Source organism: Stegostoma tigrinum, chromosome 33, assembly GCF_030684315.1.
Source record: "Stegostoma tigrinum isolate sSteTig4 chromosome 33, sSteTig4.hap1, whole genome shotgun sequence".
Classification (NCBI taxonomy): domain Eukaryota; kingdom Metazoa; phylum Chordata; class Chondrichthyes; order Orectolobiformes; family Stegostomatidae; genus Stegostoma; species Stegostoma tigrinum.
In genome coordinates, this window is record NC_081386.1 from 28,917,933 (window position 1) to 28,941,490 (window position 23,558).

Genomic DNA, 23,558 nt, shown 5'->3' on the forward strand with positions numbered 1-23,558 from the left:
AGAACTAACGACACATTTTAAAGAAACATTTTGATAAAATTCAATGTTTTAGCCTTTTAATGTGAGAGAATTAACATTGCGTCAGATTAAATAGTATGATTTATGTGAGTAAAATTGCAGGTTTCTTCCAAGTGTTTTTTTTTCAGAATGATCACATATATAATGATGATCAAACATCTCAATCAGATTAGTGTATCCAATCAAGTATCTTCTCCTTCGTCTTCATCTGCTAGGAAATAGAGATGAGAATTTGTTAAAATCTATTAACTTGTCCAATCCATACCTGTACCACAGTTACACCTCCAGATAATAAAAATCTACTCAGAGTTATAATGAACAATTTGCAGAAACCAAACGTATTGTCAATTCTGAGTCCATATCATGAGATGACCTTTTGATCTGTCTGTGGTCATTCACAGTGCATACTACAGCTGCAATGATGGCCAGTGAGGGAATGTCTACAACCATATTCCTAAAATTGAGGTAAGCAAGGAGGCAGAGATCTTCTTAATTTAGTGAGATATTTTTCTTCTACTTCCTGTTGTATGTGCAAACAGGCAGCAAGAGTGCGTCGTTACTCTGGGGAACAGACCACGAAAACAGTGACCTTGAAATGGGATAACAGGAACTGCAGATGCTGGAGAATCTGAGATAACAAAGTGTGGAGCTGGATGAACACAGCAAGCCAAAAGCTTTTGTGCTCCTAAGATGCTGCTTGGTCTGCTGTGTTCATCCAGCTCGACACTTTGTTATCTCGTGACCTTGAGATGGGAGTTGATTGCAATCATGGTGGAGGTAAGAGGCAAGCCTCAATTAGCAGAAGGGGCCAGCAGAAGAAGCACTCCTATTTGTCCATACCCAAAAAAATTTGCTTTCTGGAACAATCATGTCCCTCCTTTTCACTGCAAAAATCACACCTTGACTGTAAAACTTAAATTGGGCATTCCATTGTACAATATCTTAATATGCTAACGAACTGTCCTGTCTTTTCAAGACAACATTCACACAGATTTAAAATGCAATGTCTAAACACGGTGACAAATGTAAGTGTGAGTTGATGTTCCTTGTTTGGATTGTAACATCCTCCTCATCCCCCAGAAATAGATTTGAGACATGGAAGACGTAACAGTACTTAATTTACAAAACAATATATGGTATATCCAATACTTAGTCCTTAGAGAGAGTTTAATTAATATGTATATAAGCCTCTGAGGTAAGCTGTGATGTGACTATGAGTAGTTATGTACAAGTATTCTGCTATGAAGTTGGAACCTGTGCAACACAACATGCTGCTCTATAGCCTTACCATCATGTGCAATCTATTACTAAACTTCCTTTAAAACTAACCTCAGTGCCTGGCCTGAGTTTGTATAAAGATCCAAAGAACCTGTATTAGAGCATGGAATTCATCAGTACCTTGGGTGAGGGCACATTTAGCATTGATTTTGATCATTTATTTCCTTCCCTACACTTTTTTGTTATTTTGTTTGCAAGTTCCTCCTTCTCTGTCTCTTTAACTTCACTTAGGTAAACAAACTGCTGAGATCTTTTGTATTCCTCAATTCTGAATTCTTGACCCCCACCTAAGTTCCATCCCTTCACTACTCGCCAGTGTGCCTTCAGTTGACCTAGCTCTGAGCTCTGGAATTCTTTTCATTAACCTTTCAGCTCTCTCCTTGTGTGTAAGATATTTCTTAAATTTGCATCTGTGTCCAAAAACTTGAGCATCTCTGCAGATATCTTCTGTATGATTCAGTGTCAAATTTTATTTAATAATGGTGTGAAGCATTTAAACTAATCTGCATCAAAACTATTATATAATTGCCTGTTATTGTTGATGCCGGTGCGCGTGGCTGATTTGGCAAATTTTCATGCGTGAGCCTTGACAGTGTCATAAAGCTGTTCAGTCCAGGAAGGCACTACAGCTTTGTCTGAATTTTATTTCATGAATTTGTTGATGAATCACAATCACCAGCTGAACACCAATTCTTCCTTTCTGAAGAATGGTCAAGGTAGAAAAAAGTTAATTCAGTGAGACAAGAATTCTCTTTCTACCAAAATCCCACATTCTCAGGGCTCTAAAGGTGAACTGCTGCTTCAGCTAAGGTCAGCTAATTCAACACAGATCTAGTCACTAAAAAAAGTTAACTTAAATTTCATATACAAATCCAAAATATCCCAAAATGTTTCTTGTAGAATTTTTTGCACTATGCAATTGTTGTTTCATCTAAAGCAAAAGGAATTTGTACAAAGAAAGGTGCTACAAATTTAAATGTAAATTAATCATTCATGTTCTTTCAGTGGGGATTATTGGCTTGGATAGTCGTCTTTGAATAGTGCCGTGTTCACTAAAACCACTGGTAGTGAAGGCCTTGGTTTGGCACCTTTCCTACAACATGGTAACTTTGTCACTATGTACTGCAAATAAGTGTTAGTCTAGGCATTCACTGCATAGTTAATATTAGTTGATTACAGTCAAATTATAGATGATCAGAACCATGGGCTTCAGATAAATGGTTTTGCTTGTTAATTGAAATAAAAGATTAAATTATCATTTTACATTTTGTACTAAAACATGATATCAGATTATGTTTGGGTATGTAGAACACTTAAATTCAGCGTTAATGGGAACTACAGATGCTGGAGAATCCGAGATAATGAGGTGTGGAGCTGGATGAACACAGTAGGCCAAGCAGCATCGTAGGAGCACAAGAGCTGACATTTCAGGCCTAGACCCTTCATCAGAAAAGGGGGAGGGGGAGAGGGTTCTGAAATAAATAGGGAGGGGGGGAGGCGGATCGAAGATGAATAGGGGACAAGATAGGTGGAGAGGAGACAGACAAGTTAAAGGGGCGGGGATGGAGCCAGTAGAGGTGAAGTGGTAGGGAGGTAGGAAAGGGATAGGTCAGTCCGGGGAGGACGGAGAGGTCAAGGGAACGGGATGAGGTTAGTAGGTAGGAAATGGAGGTGCAGCTTGAGGTGGGAGGAGGGGATAGGTGAGACGAAGAAGAGGTTAGGGAGGTGGGGATGAGCTGGGCTGATTTTGGAATGCAGTGGGGAGAGGGGAGATCTTAAAGCTTGTGAAATCCACATTGATACCATTGGGCTGCAGGGTTCCCAAGCGGAATATGAGTTACTGTTCCTGCAACCTTTGGGTGGCATCATTGTGGCACTGCAGGAGGCCCAGGATGGACATGTCATCTAAGGACTGGGAGGGGGAGTTGAAATGGTTCGCAACTGGGAGGTGCAGTTGTTTATTGCGAACCGAGCGTAGGTGTTCTGCAAAGCGGTCCCCAAGCCTCCGCATCACCCTCCAACACTTCCACCATCTGCAATCCGACCCCACCACCAAAGACATTTTCCCATCCCCACCCTTGTCTGCTTTCCGGAGGGACCACACTCTCCATAACTTCCTTGTCTGCTCCACACTCCCCTCCAGCCTCACCACACCCGGCACTTTCCCCTGTAACCGCAAGAAGTGCTGCACTTGCCCCCTCACCCCCATACCAGGCCCCAAAAAGACTTTCCACATCAAGCAGATGTTCACCTGCACATCTGCAAATGTGGTATACTGCATCCACTGTACCCATTGTGGCCTCTTCTACATGGGGGAAACCAAGTGGAGGCTTGGAGACTGCTTTGCAGAACGCCGTCCTCCCACCTCAAGCCACATCTCCATTTCCTACCTACTAATCTCATCCCGCCCCCTTGACCCCTCCGTCCTCCTTGGACTGACCTATGCCTTCCCTACCTCCCCACCTACACTCACCTCTACTGGCTCCATCCCCACCCCTTTAACTTGTCCGTCTCCTCTCCACCAATCTTCTCCCCATGCATTTTCGGTCTGCATTCCCCCCCCCCCTTCCTATTTATTTCAGAACCCTCTCTCCCTCCCCCTTTTCTGATGAAGGGTGTAGGCCAAAAACATCAGCTTTCGTGCTCCTCAGATGTTGCTTGGCCTGCTGTGTTCATCCATCGCCACACTTTGTTAACTTAAATTCAGCGTGTCCTTTTTAAAAAGCAAGTTTTACAAGCAAAAAATGACTGAGAATTTTTTAATCCAGTGGCTGTCTGAAGTTTGTGTATGGATTACATTGAATCCCAACAGGAACCATGAAATGTTACACCTGCATGTTCATCAAGGGAACTTCAGACAGCATCACTTCAAAGGGAGAAACACCATACAAAATTGTAGCTATGATCTTCTATAGCTTGTATTGCAGACTGTATATAGAAGTTAAAATAGTTCTTGGTGAATTGCACGTTTATGTTTGAGACTTCCAGGATACTTAAGAAATGGCATTTGAAAAAAACAGCCTGATCTATGAGCTAGAACACTATTGTGCTTATGTGAAATATTATGAAATATTCGTCTTTAATAAAGACAAATATTTCATAAAACATTGTGGCCATTAATTGGGTCATTCTGGTAGCACTAAGATTGGTAGTTGAGCAGTTGTTTTGCGGACTCCTTTCTCAGCAGTTAGCTGAAAGGGGTTTGTCCAATTTTATTCAATAATGGCTTTGTTGACAAATTGTTTTCAATAATCAGAAAGCAACTTCATTTATTTTTACCTGCCTACATAAGGGCATATAGTGGAAGTTCTCAGCTCACTTTAGAACAATAGAACTCAAATCATAAACTAGCACATAAAGACAAATATATTTGGGCTGGGTAAAGCATTCATGAATGATGAAATCCTTTCTAAATCAACCCTGTTGTGACCAAATTTGAGGGGGAGGGGATAAAGCTCAATTCTCCTCAGCTGGGAGCGTAACCATCGGGGATGTCCCATCTAGAATCATAACAAATTGGGAACTCTCACCTGAAGATTGAACATAACAATTCAATGACATCCATTAAGCTGCAAATGATTGCAGGGTGACTGCAATCTATTTGAGATTATAATTTCTATGTACAGTCCTCACCATTTATTGACTACTTTATACTAATATAGCTCTTTTTATGCATTGAAGGAATTATACTTTAATTAGCTTTGAATGGTACATTTTAACTATGGTACATTGTTGACTATTCTTAAACCATTTTGTATTACTTGGATTAGGGGATTCAATTCTTTGTGTTTAACATTCAAAAGTATGAACTCTGGTTTTATAGTGCTAATCTTTAAATTAGAACAGTAATCTAACACCAAAATGTTCAAATTTAGACTGAAACTTATTGTAATAAGTTGTAAAATCGCTACAGATGTTAGGTGCAGTTTTGTTCCAGTTTGTGCCCAGCAATTTTAGCTGTGTTTAAGATGACGATATGCAAACACTGCACCACATCAGCAGATTAAGCTGAATAAAAGAGCTGTACAAATGAGGAAAATTGCCGATTCAATCCCCAGTGTCTGCTGGGTGACCTAATCTCAGTTGAGGGATTTGACATCATGAGACTGGGGAAAAAATAATTTTAAGGTTCTCATTTTCTTCTTTGAGGCAAGATTTTTCTTTACTGTTTTCCTTCATTCAGTAATACTGTTGGATAAGGGGAAAGAAGACTGCTCTGAAATATTGAATAAAGCTGTTCTGACTCTACCCAGTGGGCAACTACAACAGCAGCCTTCCACATACATTTGTTTAGAAATTATTGGAAGATTTGGCCACCTGCTCTCCTCTCCCTTCTTGAAGGTTGGTACAGTGGGACCATTTTGACAAAAATCAATAGCCTAGCATTTATAAATGCACATGTTTGTTCTTAATTCTGTTTAGCTTTTCTGAAGATGATTCTTACTATATGATGGTCACACACATTTTATGACTATATAGCAAAAAGGAATTGGAATGCTGTAGCAGATCTTTTGGCCCCAACAGCCATTGAATGTCCCAAACTTAAGTGAAATAATATAGTTCGTTACAGATCAGTGCCTAAGCCTCTGGTCTTTCGACAACCCTCAGCTCTGTTCCTGCTTATTTCAGTCAGCTGAGATGTTGGAATAGAGGTTTCACAAATTGTCATCTTAAATGCTAAGGTAATAATTTGCTAAATTTCATAGAATGAATAACACTGTGCACAAACAGGAACAAAATCACACTTCACGTCTGTGTACTTTTACGTATTTTATAACAATGTAAATAGGTGCTAAATTTCAGTTTTCTGGTGTCACACCACTGATCCTGATTTAATTGTTGGCGCTGAACCTAAAACATTAACACTTTGTGAGATAGCATTAAAGCACATACAAAACTATGAATCTCAGGTGTAAATGCAAAGCACTGGCTCTGCACTCTTTTGTAGATTTGTGGCAATAAAAGAAAGGCAGCAACTTAATTAAGACATCATCCTGATTATACATTATACATTTTCAGATTGCCTACAAGGACATTTGATGGTTAGGCAATGCTTTCTTTGAAGAGAGACAGGCGTGTGCTTCCTTGTTGAGATTTGATTATCCAATGCAGTTCTCAAAATAAAGCTTGTATCAATTAAGCTTTCATTTGTACTCTGTCATCTTTTCAGAACATGTTTCCATAGATATACTATTACTAACACAAAAAGTTGGCCGGGAACACTCTCTCCTTCACCAGCTGTGTTTTAGGCTGTTAAATGTTGCTCCGCTGCAGTAAAGTGAATTGACTCTGTTTCTGATTTGTACCTCCCCTTTTGATAGAACATCTTATCTCTACTGTACACTCTCTCCCAATGGCTTCACTTAAATTAGAAATGCTACATGACCTTGAAATTACATTGCACCGTATTATTACATGAATACTTAATGTCTTTTTATGTAATTCCATTGCTTTGTTAACAGAGGAAGTAGTTTGTTAATTTTGAATGTTTTAACATCCCAGTTAAAACAACAGAAATAGAAGTTTCATGCAGATGAATTATGTGTATATTATAGATTAAAATTTCAAAGCCCTTATCCTGAATGGAAAGCGTGACCAATTTCATCATTCACTGGCATGGTATTTTGATTTATCAGACAGAGATAGATTTGTTGGACCTCATTTTCTTTTGTTCCAAGAAATTCAAATGATCAATTGAATTATACAACACCGATATTCCAGGTCACTTACTAGCTATTCTTGATTCTCCAGAGCAAGATGAGTTATACAACAAGACCGAAACTTAGCAGAAATGTGCACTTTCTGACATTCTGTGCTAGCTCAGTAGCTGCATTGTGTGAAGTTTCAGGGGCTCTCAAATACATTTGAATCAACCTTTCCACTAATTTCAATGTCTACCAAATTACTAATAGGAACAGGTTCTGGTGTTCCTATGCAGAAATAATCTACTGTTTGAAGCAACAGCACTAAAAGCTATTTTCCAAAAACCAAAACAAAATCAAACATGATGACTAATAGTAAGATTAATTCTTAATGGGGTGTGAGAATCAGAGAAGTAGGACTACAGTTTTTCGCACCATCTTTGATTTACAAAGTCTGAATTGCAGATTACCCTTAATAAGTGTAAAAAAAGTCTTAGTGGACCGGATTAAAGTGCTGGAAATGGCAAAGAACTAGGGTTCAAATATGATTTCTTTAGTCTAATGCTTCTCATTACACAGTACATTGGCCTATTTTCTTGTTGTAAGTTCATTCAGCCCAACAAGTCTGTGTTGTGTTTATGCTTTCAATTTACTTTTCATCCTATCAAGCAAGCCTGGGGACTGGGAGCAGTTTAGAATTCAGTAAAGGAGCGACAACAGATTAATTCAAAGTGGGGGAGAAAAGGGTATGAGTGTAACTTTACAAGGGACATGAAAACAGACAAAGAGCAATAAGCATGTAAGAAGGAAAGGTCATTGAAGACAAATTCCAAGATTGTGGCAGCGGGAATGGCAGCAGAGATAATGAGAACTGCAGATGCTGGAGAATCCGAGATAACAAAGTGTGGAGCTGGATGAACACAACAGGCCAAGCAGCATCTTAGGAGCACAGTGGCAGCATTTTGCTCCTGAGTGAGGGGTTCGGCTGCTCATGGGCTCACACGGCGGGTCTGACCGCATCCATATGGCTTCATCGTCTTTCCAGTTCGGTGACATTTTTTTGTTGGTTTTGTTTGCCCTGAGGCCGCCTCCTGTGGGAGGCGAGACCCCGTGTATCTCCATCTTGGGTGACAGCATCGGAAAATGAGCCATGCCCCATGAGTAGACCTGGAGCCAGGACCTGACAGTCAATGTCTAGTTTTGAAGAAGGTTAGGATCTGAGCAATTTGACCATCTTCAGCTCGGATGTGGGAAACACAGAAGCAATGGTGCTAGTGGTGGAAGAAAAGGTGCACATTGCTAAGACCCGAGGGACGATATCAACGGCAGTGACTGGAAGAGTGAAGAGGGCGAAGTCAGTGGAGAAGATAAGATTAACTTCTGAAGCTGTTCCTGTTTTAGTAATATCAATTTAATATTATTCATATTTCACCATTTATACAACTTATTCAATAATCAAAGATGGTGGCAGAATGAGATGACATTCTACACTTTTCACTGTACCAAGGTACAAGTGACACTATTAAATAAATCTAGATGTAGGTTTCTTACAGTCTGCAGTGGATAAATTGATGTGAGAGCATATGGAAATGGCACAGCAATTAAACAACTACCTTTAGTTCTGAAGAAAACCCAAATAACTACCTAGAATTGCAAAGGAAGCAACAGTGTATTGGAAAGGAGAAATTGAAAGAAATTAGTATCAAATTTAAAAAGTGCTGGAGAAATTAATGGGACTAAAAGCTGATAAATACCCAGGGCCAGCTAGCCTATTTCCCAGGGCACTAAAGGTGTCATGGAAATCCTGAATGCATTGGTTAGCATCTTTCAAAAGTTTGTAGATTCTGGGACAGTGATAGCAGTTTTGAGGTTGGCAAATGTAACCCGACTGTTTAAAAAAGGAGGGAGGAAGGGAGAAAATTATGAATTCCATGGCGATTAGCCTAGCATCCATTAACCTAGTAGGGAAAATGCTGGAGTCTGTTATAAAGGATGTGATAACGAGGCACTTAGGAAATACTACCAGGATTACACCAAGTCAACATGGACTTTTGAAAGGCTTTTTGTGTTTGACAAATGTACTAGAGTTTTGAGGATGTACCTAGTAGAATAGATAACGGGGGGAACCAGTGGATGTGGTATATTTTGATTTTCAGAGCTTTTGATAGAAGTGTTACAGAGAAGGGTGAACCCCTCTGATAAATAAACTGGCACACAAGCCTCAGTCAGTTATGGCAGGGAATAGAGGTTCCTTTCTAATAATTAAAACTGCAACACCCAGACAAACTCACCTAGCTTTTATAATCTGTTAAATGAGTGGTTAAATGGAAGAAAATCGCTGCTATTACTTCATAAATAACAATTTATTTATTTAATCCTAACAGCGAACAAATTAACAGACTTACTAACAAACCAAACAAGTCCCCCCACACTACTAACTACTCCCAAACTGGCCTAAATTCTACTGGAATGCCATTCAAATAAATACAAGTCCTATTTATATGAATGCCATTCAAATAAGAACAAGCCCTATTTATATGAACCCAATTAAAAGACAACAATAAATTAAAACTTAATGTCTCTGAATTTGCACAGACTTTGTCTTCTGGAACATTCTGCCTTCTCATTTATGTCACAAATGCCTTTTTTTGCTGATACTGCTGTCAGGGATGTTTTACTCTGTAATTTCTTCAGTGAGAACTTTGAGCTAAAATGACAGGGTACCTTTTTTGGATAGATAGTGATTTCTTAGAGAGCTTAGTGATTTCTTGTGAGAGCTCAGGGCTTATTTCTCAGATGGTGGGCTTGTTTTCCCCAGAGATGAGTTGGCTCTCACCCCAATTTTCAAAAAACCCTCATCTTGTATACTCCCCAATGACACATCAGTTTCTTATTAGATTAGATTCCCTACAGTGTGGAAACTGGCCCTTTGGCCCACCTTTGGCACACCGTCCCTTACAGCATCCCAACCAGACCCATTCTCCTATAACCCACACACCCCTGAACACTACGGACAATTTAGTATGGCCAATCCACCTAGCCTGCACATCTTTCGACTGTGGGAGGAAACTGGAGCACCCGGAGGAAACCCATGCAGACACAGAGAGAATATGCAAACTCCACGCAGACAGTTACCTGCGGCTGGAATTGAACCTGGGTACCTGGCGCTGTGAGGCTGCAGCGCTAATCACTGAGCCATCAGGCCACCCTTTTAAGATGATTGGCTTCAGTTTGTCAAAACCATCAGTTTTAAATTCAGTTCATTTTCTGTACTTAGGTGCTTGGTATAAATTAATTGGCTAAATTCAGACTTGTCTTGATACCAGACAAAAATGTTTTTTTGCCTGCCAACTGTAAGGCCTTTTGATATATTTGTTTCAATTTTGGGGCCCTCCGTATAGTACCTGTAAATTTCCAAGCGCAGGCAAGCACAATCTCTTAAAGGGACCACATACTGCTTTTCCCCATTATAATTTTTGCCAACAAATTCTAACTTACTGCCTTACAATTCATGAATACTCTACACAACTTTGTAACAAAAGTCCCATATAAGAAGTTAGTGTGCAAAATCAAAGCACATGAGATGGTGGTAATACACTGGCATAGATTGAAAATTGATTAGCAGGCTGAGTTTAAGGAAAATCCTTAAGGAAGTTAAGCATGTAAAGGCTGATATAGACAGTTTTTGCTTTATCAGCAAGAGAACCAAAGATCATGGGCAAAAGCCCGAAAAGTAAGGTTGAAGATTATCGTTTCAGCTATGCTGTCATTAAATGGCTGAGCAGACTCAATGGGTATAATTAGGTGGAAGGGTTCTGGCAGGGTTTTCCAGTACTTCAGACACAGCAACTGTAGATATAGCCACCAACAATGCAGAAAATATGAATGGGGATGCAGAGGAGGCCAGAATAAGAAGAGAATAGGTATCTTGGAGGGTTATGGGATTGGAACCGGATAAATGGGAAGGGCAAAGAACATAAAGAGATTTGAAAACAAGGATGAGAATTTTAAAATCAAGGTGTTGCTTGACCAGTAGCTAATGTAGATCAGTGAGCATGGTTATGGGTTAGGTAGGGTTGGGATGGTGATAGGGGCATGGGATATGATGTGAGCTAGGGTTTGGAGGTCAGGATGAAAACAACTAACCAGATTGCATCGGAATTGTGAAGTGTAGAGGTGAGATGGATGAGGGCTTCAGTTGCTGATGAGATGAGACAGGACATGATGTCACACAATGTTATGAAGGTGTATATGGGCAGTTTAGAAATGAATCAAATATGAGGTGGGAAGCTCATCTCAGAAAGAAATCTGACACAAAGGTTGCAAATGGCCTGTCTTAATGTCAATCTATTGCCTGGGAGTGAGATGGAGCAAAAAGCTAGGGAATAGAATTTTGGAATGAAGACCAAAAACAATGGATTCAGTCTCCCCATTGGACTGTTAATTCAGAGACCCAGATAACATTCCCGGATTCTAATCCCACAATGGCAGATGGTGGAATTTGGATTCAATGAAAAAGAAATCTGGAATTAAGAGTCTAATGGTGACCATGAATCCATTGTCGATTGTCAGAAAAACCCTCCTGGTTCACTAAAGCCAAAAAGGGAAGGAAACTGCCTTCCTTACCGGGTCTGGCCTACAAGTGATTCCAGACCCACAGCAATGTGGTTGTCTCTCAACTGCCCTCTGGGCTGTGAGAGAATGGTAATAAATGCTGCCTAGCCAGTGATGCCCTCATACTGTTAATGAATAAAGGAAAATAAATGACTGTGGTTAAATGAAGAAGATTAGAACTAGGTTAGAACAGTCCCATCTAGCTGGAAAATGCTAGAGAAGTGTTGAAGGATAATCATATGGTCAACTGTGAGAAAGTCAGGCTAAATAGGAAGAATAAGGAAAGTTTACCATTAGCGCAGTCACATGGAACTTTGATAAGAGTAATTTTGCTAGTGTGGCAGAAAACCCGATTAGAAGGATTCAAACATGAAGGTCTGGGAAAGATAGAAATGGATTTTGAGTGCAACAACACAATCAAAAACATTTGAAGTAAAAGAGAGGTTGAAGATGAGGTAGTAGTTTGCGACAAGAGGGGGTCAAGGACTAGATCATTGAGGAGACAATTTAAAGGAGAGAAGGACAGCCCTAAAATGGCCATAAAGAAGGTGAATAAGGTGATCAGCAATTTAATGTGAAGCAGATTGAGGGACCCCAAGTTAGTCCCATGTACAAGATAAGCTCAGAGAAGTATATTAACCAAGAGGGTGTTCTTCAGGTTTGGAATAGACTTTATTGGTTGATTACTCAGCTGTGGAGCATAATACCTCTGCTGAATGCTTTGTTCACCTGACGTTAGTAGACCCGTTCATTGTGTAGGATCGCCTGTTAGAATATGAATCCTGGTTGATTTACATTGGGCCCAGGAAAGGTGGGTGCACTATGTTCACGCTGACCAGGGCTCACATAGCAGCACTGAAAACAAAAGAAGCAGGAGGGAAACACTTCCTGAATCACCAAGGAAAATTCAGTCTTGGGGCAATATTAGTTGATTAGATAGAATGTGTGATTATCAGTACCTCCAATCAGAGGTTGATTCTCTCCCTTGCTTTCTGCTGATGCGTTCAGTAATGAACCTATCAATAGCAAACACTGGACAGAAAAGCAGACTTTAATTGAATTGGCAGTGGCAGCACTGAGCTGGTCACGAGGCACGGCAGGCACTAGCTGATGGGGCCTAGACCTGGATGTGGAGATGAGAAAGAGAAATTTTAGGGGGTAGGGAGATGGGGGATGGGGGAAGGATGAAAGACATCACAGGGCAGAACAGAGGATCAAATCTGTTGAGGGGGGAGCCTGCAAGGCTGGGCCAAGAATGAGAGGGAAGTTGAAAGAGTGGCGTAAAGTGAGCAAAGATGTGGAGAAAGTAAAAGCACCTGTGAAGGAGAACAGAGATGGCATTTGCAAGGTGGAGGAAGGAGGCTAGAGGGGAGGAGGGCTAGGAGTACAAAGAAAGGGAGGCTACCAAAACGAATGAATAGTAAACCTGGCAACAAATACACGCCTCAGCTAACTAGGAGCCAGGAAAACAGAAATCATCAAGATAATGAATTCCTGAAAAAAGAATATGGAATCTCTAGCTTACCGTTGCATATGTTCAGAGGCTATTATATGGTGGGGGTGGGTTGATGTGTTGGATATTAATGTTAGAAACAACCTCTGACTTTACCGTTTTAATTTCTGTTTGTATTTTAGATGCTAAAAAATGGCTTACATTTAGTTTTGGGGGTGTGCTGGTGGACCTGTGCCAAAACATCTGGAGGTCTGTTTGATTACATGCAGTAGTTTAGTACCTTAGAGCATTAATAAAGGTACAGGAAACAATTGTGCCATTGCCCAGTGATGGGTCCAGGGGTACAGAGATATCGAACAGAGATATTGAGATATTGTGTCTATGTGTGAGCGCGCCAGACAGTGGAGCCAATACTTTCTTTAATTCATTGGATGAGGGCATGACTCGCTAGACCAGTATTTATTGCCCATCCCTAATTGCCCAGAGGGCAGTCAAGCGAAGGTCTGTGGTCATATGTAGGCCAGACCAGGTAAGGATGGCAGTTTCCTTCCCTAAAGGATATTAGTGAAACAGATGGGTTTTTCTAACAATCAACAATGAGTTCATGGTCATCATTAGACTCTTAATACCAGACTGGCAAAACACGCCTTTGATCTGAGGTCAAAAGTAGTTTATTGGGCATTTTTAGGCATTTTAGGGGCAAAAAGCTGAAGAAAAAGTCATTAGATGAACAGTCAGAAATTTACTAGAAGGAAACTGCTTATATCTGTACCAGGCTGAGCAAAACTATTAGTTTTGGAGATAGTGGTAAATCTTCCCTGAGGTTTTATTTTTAATAAGGATATTACTGGGATAAAAGAGGTAGAGAATTTGAATCCTGTTCTAATATTTGTAATGATTTTTTCCAACTTCTTTGTCTGTTGTAAAGTAGTTCATGTATCTTGTTCAATAAATATTTCTTCTTTATGTTGCAGTTCATTGGCAGATTATTGTGAATATATTCAGTTATTAACCTCCATGGAGAAAGAAAAGAAAGCGAGGTAGGAACCACCTGGATTCAGATGCGCCTGGCCCTGATTTAAGATGACAAATCTCATTTGGTCTTGAGAGAAAAAGGGCAGCTCCATCTGTCATTCATAAGGTCAGCTACATCAGAGAGGAGCTAGCCAACTCTGAAAGCATTCAGGCGAAACTCCTGCAAAACCAACTGCAACGGAATGGACAAAGAGTCCAGATGACTGAAAACTCAGGCTCTCAACAGATCCTGTTTTCTGAAGAATGTGAAAGGGAGGGTTAAAGGAGGGAAAGTGAAGATGGGGTGTGGAAGGAGTCTCTTGGTGGAAAGGTGGGTATAATAAGGGGTGTGAAAGCAGGAGAAGCACCTAAGGTCATGATTTCTCTCCATGGCCCTGCATGTACTCTTCCACTACCCAGCAGTGCTGAAGCTAATTGTAGGACTATATGATGCTGATGTTGATCACCCCACCGGGCAGTTTGTGTACCAACGGGCAAATAAAAGCGTTCTGTGAAAAGTGGAATTCTGTCACATTCAGGCTAAATCTTTACACGGAGCCACAAGACTGATTAAAATTCCTTTTCTATTTAAAGTCATTTGTTTTTTGATAGTTTTTTTTTGTTAGTACTGTGGCACAAAGAATGATAACCTGATTTGAGTGAGTCCAAACTGTAAGGTGGTCAACCACTTTAATACATGTGCCATCACTCCCATCATTTTAAAGACAGTTTACTGAATAAATTATGCCTCTTCCCACCCTCCCAAACTGCTAGAGGAAAGTTATAGAGCTCTCTTCTAAAATAAAGGAGAAAAGGAATCACAAAAATAAATCAAAAATGTTGGTCTGCCTGATAGTCACACAAGCCTTCATTCTGGATTTTTCAATCTGCGTTTGTTTAACCTAACTTGCAGTATAACCTATTGATGCATTTTCATTTTATCTGTTTTATCGTAGACTTTCCCTCCTGGTCTTTCAGATCAATAAAATTTAAGACAGCTGACTGTGCCGATATATGTGAAATGCAAAACCTAAAATGCAGAATGAAGATTTGATTGATTAATTTGAAGAGTTGTGAATCAACTAGATCCACTACCACGGCACCGAATTGATTCTGTCTTTTTACTGCTTGTTAATGCCTGCTTAATACCATAGCATCAGCATTGGAGACTTTATTACAATTAAGACAATTGTAAAATGAGGCAATCTTCAGTGGAAAGGTTGAGAAGACCAGTCTCACATTGCAGCCCATCGAAGCAGGTACATATGTTTCTATACTTATATTATCAGGGAACTAAACATGGGATAAAATATTAAAACTCTTTTACATTAACAATTGAGAATGTACTGCCCTCTAGTCCCAATGTACATGTTCATATTTGTCAATGTTAGAGTCAACCAGAACAGCTCCAGGACACAGTTATGCTCTTTGGACTTTCCAGTTCCCAGAGGGGGTTCTTGTGGTTCAGTGGTTGCGTATTGCCACAGTCTCACCAGACTATAGGTCTGCTCTCTCATTAAAGAGAGAGGCAGAGAGATGAATGGCGGTGATTTAGCTTGAGGGCCACCATACTTCAGGCGAAGGGAGAGGGAGAAAATTGAACCCACTCCGTTGGCATCACACAGCTTCGCAACCCAACCATCCAGCCAACTAATGGTGTCCCTACCTCTCCACCTGGAGTCCTGGATTCACGTCCCACATGTATCAGGCCTGTGTAATAACATCTCTTAAAAGGTTGATTGAAAAATATTTTTATAAACTGCTGCTGGAATTTGATGGTGATGGATAATAAATAAAAAATAGTATTGGTGAGGAAAGGCCATATAGTTGTGTGTAATAACACTTCTGGGAATGAGAAAGGGACAAAAAGACTGCCCCTGGGGCTTGTCCTTGGAGAAGGAGAACGTGGTGTCCACCCTCGATGGCTTTAGAGAGATATGGGTACTGCAGGGGATGGAATGCCTTATTTTCCCCTTCAACTCCATTTTAATTTTGTTCTCTCCCTCTTCCTCAATTATTTGTTATTATTGCAATGCTCCGAGTGGATCATGCTTGATAATTCTTCTGTTCATTAGAAACACGGGTCATTTGGTGATGGTTAATGAAAATGTTCAGTTGGGTGCAATCGTATCTGTGCATGGCAAAAAATAGATTGTCCCTGGTGAACAGTGTTAGTTATTTGTTTAACTCATTAATTTGGTGATTTGATGGTGTTTCTTTTAAATCTAAAAGAAAGCCAGCTTCTTCTGCAGTCAGGGCTTGGTTTCTGGAGAGGGAATGGGCTCAGAGGAGAAGGATGTGAACTGGTGTTTGTGCTAAACTATATATTTAAAATAAAGCCGTTGTAAATCTCTGAAAGTCTTTTGCTGGATAATCCAACATATGAATATCAATTTGTTAAACACCATCAACTGGGAGCAAATGCAGAGGAAACTTGCTTGATATGTTCAAGCAGAAATAAGTGAAAAGAAAATGGATTTTCCCAGTAGCTGGCTGTAGCCTAATGAAAGCATCTCTTCAGATGGGTTTATGTTCATTTCAGTGGATATTGATGTCACTGGAGTTCAATGTGTAAGACTCATATAGTCACAGCAAGCTAACGACAATAACTCACATTCATGTAAAGTCTTTAAAATAGAAAAACATCCCAAAGGTGTTTCAAAAATATGTTATCAAGCAAAATTTGACACCAAGCCACTAAAAGAAATGCCATAGCAGATAACCAAAAGCTTGACCAAAGAAGCAAGTTGCATCTTAAAGGAGGAATGAGGGGGTAAGAATTTAGGGATGAGATTCTGACTTTATAATTGTCAATTGTAGGCATGGGTCTTTCCGAAGAATTGAAATCAGGGATGTCCAGTAGACTGGAGGAGCACAAAGGTTTCATGGAGTCGTAGGGCTGGAAGAAGTTTTAGAGATAGGGATGGTGACAGCATAGACATATTTGAAAGTAAGAATGAACATTTTATAATCAAGGCATTGTTTAGTGTGGAACCAGTGTATGTCAATGAGCATGGGGCAGTGGATAAGTGGAACTTGATGTGAGTTACGTTGTGGGTAGCAAACCTTGAATTTTGGATGACCTCAAATTTATGCAGAGTACAATATAAGAGGCCAGCTGGGAGTGCAATGTATTGAGGTAACAAAAGCGTGGGTGAGTTTCAGTCTCAGGCAAACTAGGGTAGGCATGACTAAGTGGTCCTAGTGCTGGTACTGATAGGCGTTCATAAATTAATCTTGATGAGAAACATGACACTCAGGCTCCAATCGGTCTGGTTCATCCTCAGTAGTCAGGTAGTGGGATGTAGCTCGGTAACAAAATTAGTACTGGTTAAAATTAAACTTATATATTTGCTAAAGCACTATGAGACAACTGCATTTAGATTCACACTGAGGCACTTGTTCTCCATGAAACCCAACTTAGCTGCCTTCAATGTTTTTCTCTTTTCTGTCTGACAATGCCCAGAAAGGAATGTAAATGTTTACATTAATGGGCTCAGGTACAAAACTAATAACTCCCCTCCATTCAATTATTTCTTTGAAGATTCCTTGTTCTGCAGCAGACATAAAAGTATTAAGGTCTCCAGTGCCAAAGCTGTGAAAATAAGCTAGAAATTTCAAACGATAAACATACAGAACCAGTTTGGTCCTGTGGAATTACATCTGTTTGGTTCATAACTCCTCAAATTACAGGTTGAAGCCAGCAATGATGCAACATACTGCAAATGGAAACAAACCAAAAATGTCTAAATTGGAGCAGGCTGATAAATGGTTCATATGGAATCTGTAATCATTTGACACTGCTTATATCATTTGGTCTCTCTTGTGCTGACAGACCTGTTGTCCATTTCTCGTGTTTTTGTATTTTGTTTTAGATTTCCACCATATAATGCATTTTTAGAGCATTGATCCAATTATCACGGCTGACTCAACATATCTTCAAGCAGAGATGAGCTGCTTTGCAGTTGTATGTACTGAAGGAAGATGAAGAGAGAGCAATCATTTTCTTTTTTCTGTGTCAGCACACCTGAACCTGAACCAGGCCTCCAAGTAGGATTAGTATTGGAATCAGTGGAAGAGTTTGAAGTTTTTGTATAAAACCGTGAAGCAAAATTAAAAGGAAGACTGAGAAGAAACATTGCAAGAAGATTAGAATAAGATTACAGTTTTTCTTTTCTCCTACATCTAATAAATTGTAGTGTTTCTAAATCATTCTGAATCAGCTATTAATAATTTAACTGGCAAATTGATAGATTTATGGACTGACAGGTTTTCACAAAATCCTGCCTTTGATGAGAGCCATGAGCTTTGGTCCATGTGACTCTTTTCTGTGCGCCTGCAGAAAGTACTTGGTGTGGTCTAAAAACCTCTCATGTAATTTTCATAAAACGGATAGGGCTACAATGAAAGCTCTTTTTAATAATATATAAGCAGTAAATTACTTGAAACAAGTGAATTTTAACATTGGTTTTGACTCCTCCATCACTCACCAGAACTTTGAGCACACTGTGTATATTTTTCCAAGAACTAAATTAATGTAATTTTTCCCCAATTATTTCCCCTACCTGACCCGAAAACAAAATACAGGTTTAAGGCAACCAATTGTTGCCACCAATGTCCTTTAGGAAAGGCAGTCTGCTGTCCTTACCTGGTCTGACAAATAGGGATGAGTGATAAAAGCTGGCCTAGACACCGATGCCCACCTGCCAAGCACCAAATCCAATATGGCCTCCCATCTAGTTGGCCTATCTACATATTGAGTTGGAAATCCTTCCTGGACACACCTGACAAAATCTGCTCTATCCAAACTATTTGCACTTAGGAGGTTACAGTCGATATTAGGGAAGTTGAAGTCACCCATGACAACAACCCTATTACTTCTGCACCTTTTCAAAATCTGTCTCCCAGTCTGTTCCTCTGTCTCTGTTGCTACTGGCGTTATGAATCAGAAGGTGATGGTGAGCTGCCTTCTGAGACCACTGGAATCCATGTGGAGGAGAAACCCCCACCATGCTGTTGGGAGGGAGATCCAAGATTTTCACCCAGAGACAGTGAAAGATTTAGAGTGCAAAGCCAGATGATGCACAGTACAGAGAGGAAATTGGGCTTCAATTTTGTTTTCCTTTATTCATTAATGGGATGAGGGAATTGCTGGCTAGGCAGCATTTATTGCTCATCTGTAAATTCACAGAGGGCAGTTCAGAGTCAACCACATTGCTGTGGGTCTGAAGTCAGACCAGGTAAGGATGGCAGTTTCTTTCCCTAAAGGGCATTAGTGAACAAGATGGGGTTCCCCCAACCCTCCCCACCCCCTCCCTGACAATGGATTCATGGTCATCATTAGATTCTCAATTCCAGATATTGTATTGAATTCAAATTCCACCATCTGCTGTGGCAGGATTTGAACCCAGGTCTCCAGAATGATATCTGGGTCTCTGGATTAACGACCCAGTCTTACTACCACAAGGCCATAGGCTCCCCTCAATGCAGTCAGATGATAGGTTGCATATTTCCTGATTTTGTTGGCTGTTTTTGGGTGTTAACCACCCAATTACAGTGATTGTAGGACCCTTATTCCCAACACTTTTGGTGTTGCAGAATCGCAGGGACCCAGCTAGAAGTGACCAGTGGTTGGTTGGTACCTAGATATCACACCATATTAAAACAGAGCACACTGTTGGAAATGGTGCTTGAAGCAGATTCAACGGTAATTTTGAAAGAGAATTGAATGAAAACTTAAAGGAGAAAAGACCAGTGAGTGAAACTAATGAGGTAACTCTTTCAGAGCTAGTGCTGACACACGGGTAGTTTAATTTCTTTGTTCTATCAATTTGTTTTACAATGACAGGAATTCACGCAAAAATCCATACTGACCTCTCCCAAAAAATAGCAGTGACTTGTGTAGATTGAAGCAAAATCCAGGCCAGCAATGCTAAAGATATCCTGATTTCTCAAATAGAAAGTGAGATAGTGGTACATTTACTGGGAAACAGCAAGAGAAAACAGCATGAATGTTTTATGGCCCCTCATGACTGGAAGAATCAGATGTAAGGGCACATATGCAAAACGAAATGGCCATTGAAGTAAAAGGAGGACCATTCCAGCTCTTTGTAAGCACAGATTGATAAATTGAATAACTGGACTCCTCTTCGCTTTCCTTACTCTGAGAAATGGTAGAAAAGCAAAGGAAAGCCATGTTTGGAAGTTTGGACTGAAGCATGTTTAGGAGCAGAGTGGCAGGAAATTCACTCCGATGGTCAGATCTAAAACTAATTGTTCGCTCCTATCCCACAACGTTTCATGCACTTTTTTTTAAAAAAAGTTTTTTTTGAATAGCATTAAAAATAGAAAAAAATGTATGTGATGCACCATTGATAACTTCATGGAATTTGGTGCACAGTAATATCCCAAAGCTGGACAGCTTGATGGAGCTGCATTAACAGGCACACAGCTGAAGTGACAGGACTGCTGAAGTTCAAACACGTATTGACTACATCAAATAGATATAATCAAAGGCTGAGGGGTGACCCTACAGAGGTTTATAAAATCATGAGGGGCATGGATAGGGTGAACAGCCAAGGTCTTTTCCCCAGGGAAGGGGAGACCAAACTTAGAGGGGCATAGGTTTAAGGTGAAATGGGAAAGATTTAAAAGCAATCTACGGGGCAACTTTTTCACACAGAGGGTGGTGCGTGTATGGAACGAGCTGCCAGTGGAAGTGGTGGAAGTTGGTATAGTTACAACGTTTAAAAGTCATCTGGATGGGTGTATAAATAGGAAGGGTTTGGAGGGATATGGGCCAAATGCTGGCAAATGGGACTGGATTAATTTAGGATATCTGGTCAACGTGGACAAGTTGGTTAGTTTTCATGCTATACATCTCTATGAGCCCATAATTCAGATCCTTGCTGTCATTGGTTCAGAAGATCCCCTTCACACTGAGTCTGCAGACTTTGACTCAACAATCACAATTCACATTCACATAGATAAATAATATAAACCAAACTATTCACAAAAAATACACAATAAATGAGGCTGAGTCTAATGATCATCCCACTGTTAAAAGGATCATCATTGGAAAGAGCATGCATCATCTCTGGCCTTGTTCCCACCCTTACCCTCCTGGCCTTGAATCACAACAGAATACTTAATTCAGTAGCGAGCACCCTGGCTGATTTCCAGTCATGTCTACTTGCCTCATCCACCCACCCATTGCTAGCTTGGGTTCTGAGGCCAATTAAAGTGTCCCCGTGATTGCCCTGTCTGAGCCAACCCTTTAATCATTTGCTAGGTGAGCAGATCAAACATCAGAAGTGACAGCAAAGTCAACACTGCAGAGTGAAAAATGTCATCTTAGAGAGATATGTAAGAAACCTACATCAAAACTCGATCAACTTTTTAAAAAAATATCCATAATTGATTCCTCCATTCCCACAATCACATCCATGACTTTGTGTGGTTTTATTTTGTTGACATCCAAGAGAATTTATTGTAGTCGCCTGTATGGCAGACTGTTCTTTTATCTGAATTTGCAAAATGACTCACAGTAAATGGACGTTCTTAATAACGTAATCAGTAGACATTGCTGCAAGACAGATAGCCGCAACACAACCCTCATAACCTTCTCCTTTTAAAGGCCCTTAGGCTGCAAGGTTGGGGGGAGGAAGCATGTAATAAATATTCAATGGCCAGGAGAACTGATTTTATCCCATTTTCTTATTGCATATATCATTCACAGTGGAATTAGGAAGTGATCCTAATGTTCAGTGTGATCTTTGTAAGCTGTCAGGAAAATGATAAATGAGTCTCAGAGAGAGAAAGCAAAATCTAGTGGATTGGTTTGAAGTCTATCGGGTTGTTTGTGATTTATATTCAGGACGTGCTTCTAATTGTCACATTGTGATGTGTTGCAGTGCCAGACTTTAACTTATTAGGTCCTGTATCTGTTATTAACCTCTCTGTCAAGCTTGAAGCCACAGGAATAAAAAAAACAAAGAATCTGATGGAATCATTTTAGCAGAGTGTTTTGCGACTAAAACATTCAGCTGGAAGCAACAGCTTTCTGGACAGTACACAGATTTATACCTTGTTCTACAGCACGTTTGAGCTGTGTAGGATATCCTGACATTGTAGCATGTTTTATTTTCAAAGAAAAAAGAACCTCATTAATGTCTAATGCATTGTTTCTATCAACCAGCATCTCACAGAGCAACGTATTCTATGCTTACTTTCTACTAATTTTCACCTTTGCTCCTCTGAAGTTTCATTGAATAGCTCAAGAAAGCCATTCAACCCATTGCGTTTCTGCCAGCCCACTAAGAAAACTCCCTTGCTTTTTTTCTCATTGCTTGGTATTGTTTTCTTTTCCAAGTATTCTTCAAATGCACCTTTGTAAATTACTACTGAATTTAATTCAGCCAGTGGATTACAGATTATGACATAGCAAAATTTTCACCTCACCTCTTCCAATCTTTTTGTTTAATGCCGATCTTCACATGTGGCTCAATTGGTAGCACTCTCCCTTCTGGGTCCCAATATTCTACATTCAAGTAGGGGTGGTAGAGTGTCTCAATGATAAGCACTGCTACCTCATAGTATCAGAGACTTGGGTTCAATTCCACCCTCAGGCAACTGCCTGTGTTGCATGTTCTCCCCATGTCTGTGTGGAGGTTTCCTTCTAGTGTTCCCAAGGTCCAAAGGTGTACAGGTTAAATGGGTTGGCCATGCTGAAGTTTCCACGGATGTGCAGGCCAGGTGGATTAGCCCATGGGAAATGCAGGGTTACAGGGATGGGGTGGGTCTGGCTGGGATGCATTTCAAGTGGTCACTGTGGACTTGATGAGCTAAATGGCCTGCTTTCTTGCTGTAGGCATTCTATGAAAGTCTCAGCCCAGGACTGAACACGAAATTCAAAGCTGATACTCCAGTGCAGTACTGAGAGTCTGCTGCACTATAAAAGGCGTTGTTCTTTAGGATGACTTGTAAAAGCCTGAAGACCCCAACAAGGTAAATGTGGAGAGAATGTCTCAGCTTTTGCAACATTCTAGGACCAGGGCTCATCGTTTAAGTGTCAGGGATCAACCAGTTAAAACAGAGTTGTGGCAAAATTTTCCTCTCAGAGAATTGTGAGTCTTTGGGACTCTCTTCCTGCAAAGCTGGCGGAAACAGGGTCCTTGAATATTTTTATGGCAATGGTAGAGAGATTCTTGTTTATCAAGAGGGAAGAAGGTTATCGGGGCAGGCAGGAATGCAAATTTGAAATTACAATCAGATCAACCGTGTACTTAATGGTGTAACAGGCTAAAGGGGCTCAATGGCCCACTCCTCCACCTAGTTCATATCAAACACATAAAATGCTGGAGAAATTCAGGTTTTTTGCAGTGTCTTGTGTAAAAAGAAACAGTCCATGTTTTGAGTCCAGTATGACTCATCTTCAGGAGTCACCTCATTCATGTTTGTTTGTTCATTCAACCAAGACCACTGTTGCCTGCTCGAATAGACGCTAAAGATCCCATGAAACAACTTCAAAAAAGACTTCT

General features: G+C 40.3%; 1 long non-coding RNA gene across 1 annotated transcript in view; it reads left to right on the forward strand.

Annotated features, from left to right (window-relative positions):
- LOC125467177 (uncharacterized) overlaps positions 1-18,158 on the forward strand; it is a 31,339-nt gene extending 13,181 nt beyond the window's left edge. The window contains exons 2-4 of the long non-coding RNA XR_007250586.2: positions 13,980-14,045; positions 14,976-15,278; positions 17,895-18,158. This is a non-coding gene — a long non-coding RNA (uncharacterized LOC125467177). The remainder of the gene's footprint in view (positions 1-13,979; positions 14,046-14,975; positions 15,279-17,894) is intronic.
- Positions 18,159-23,558: the final 5,400 nt, after the last annotated feature.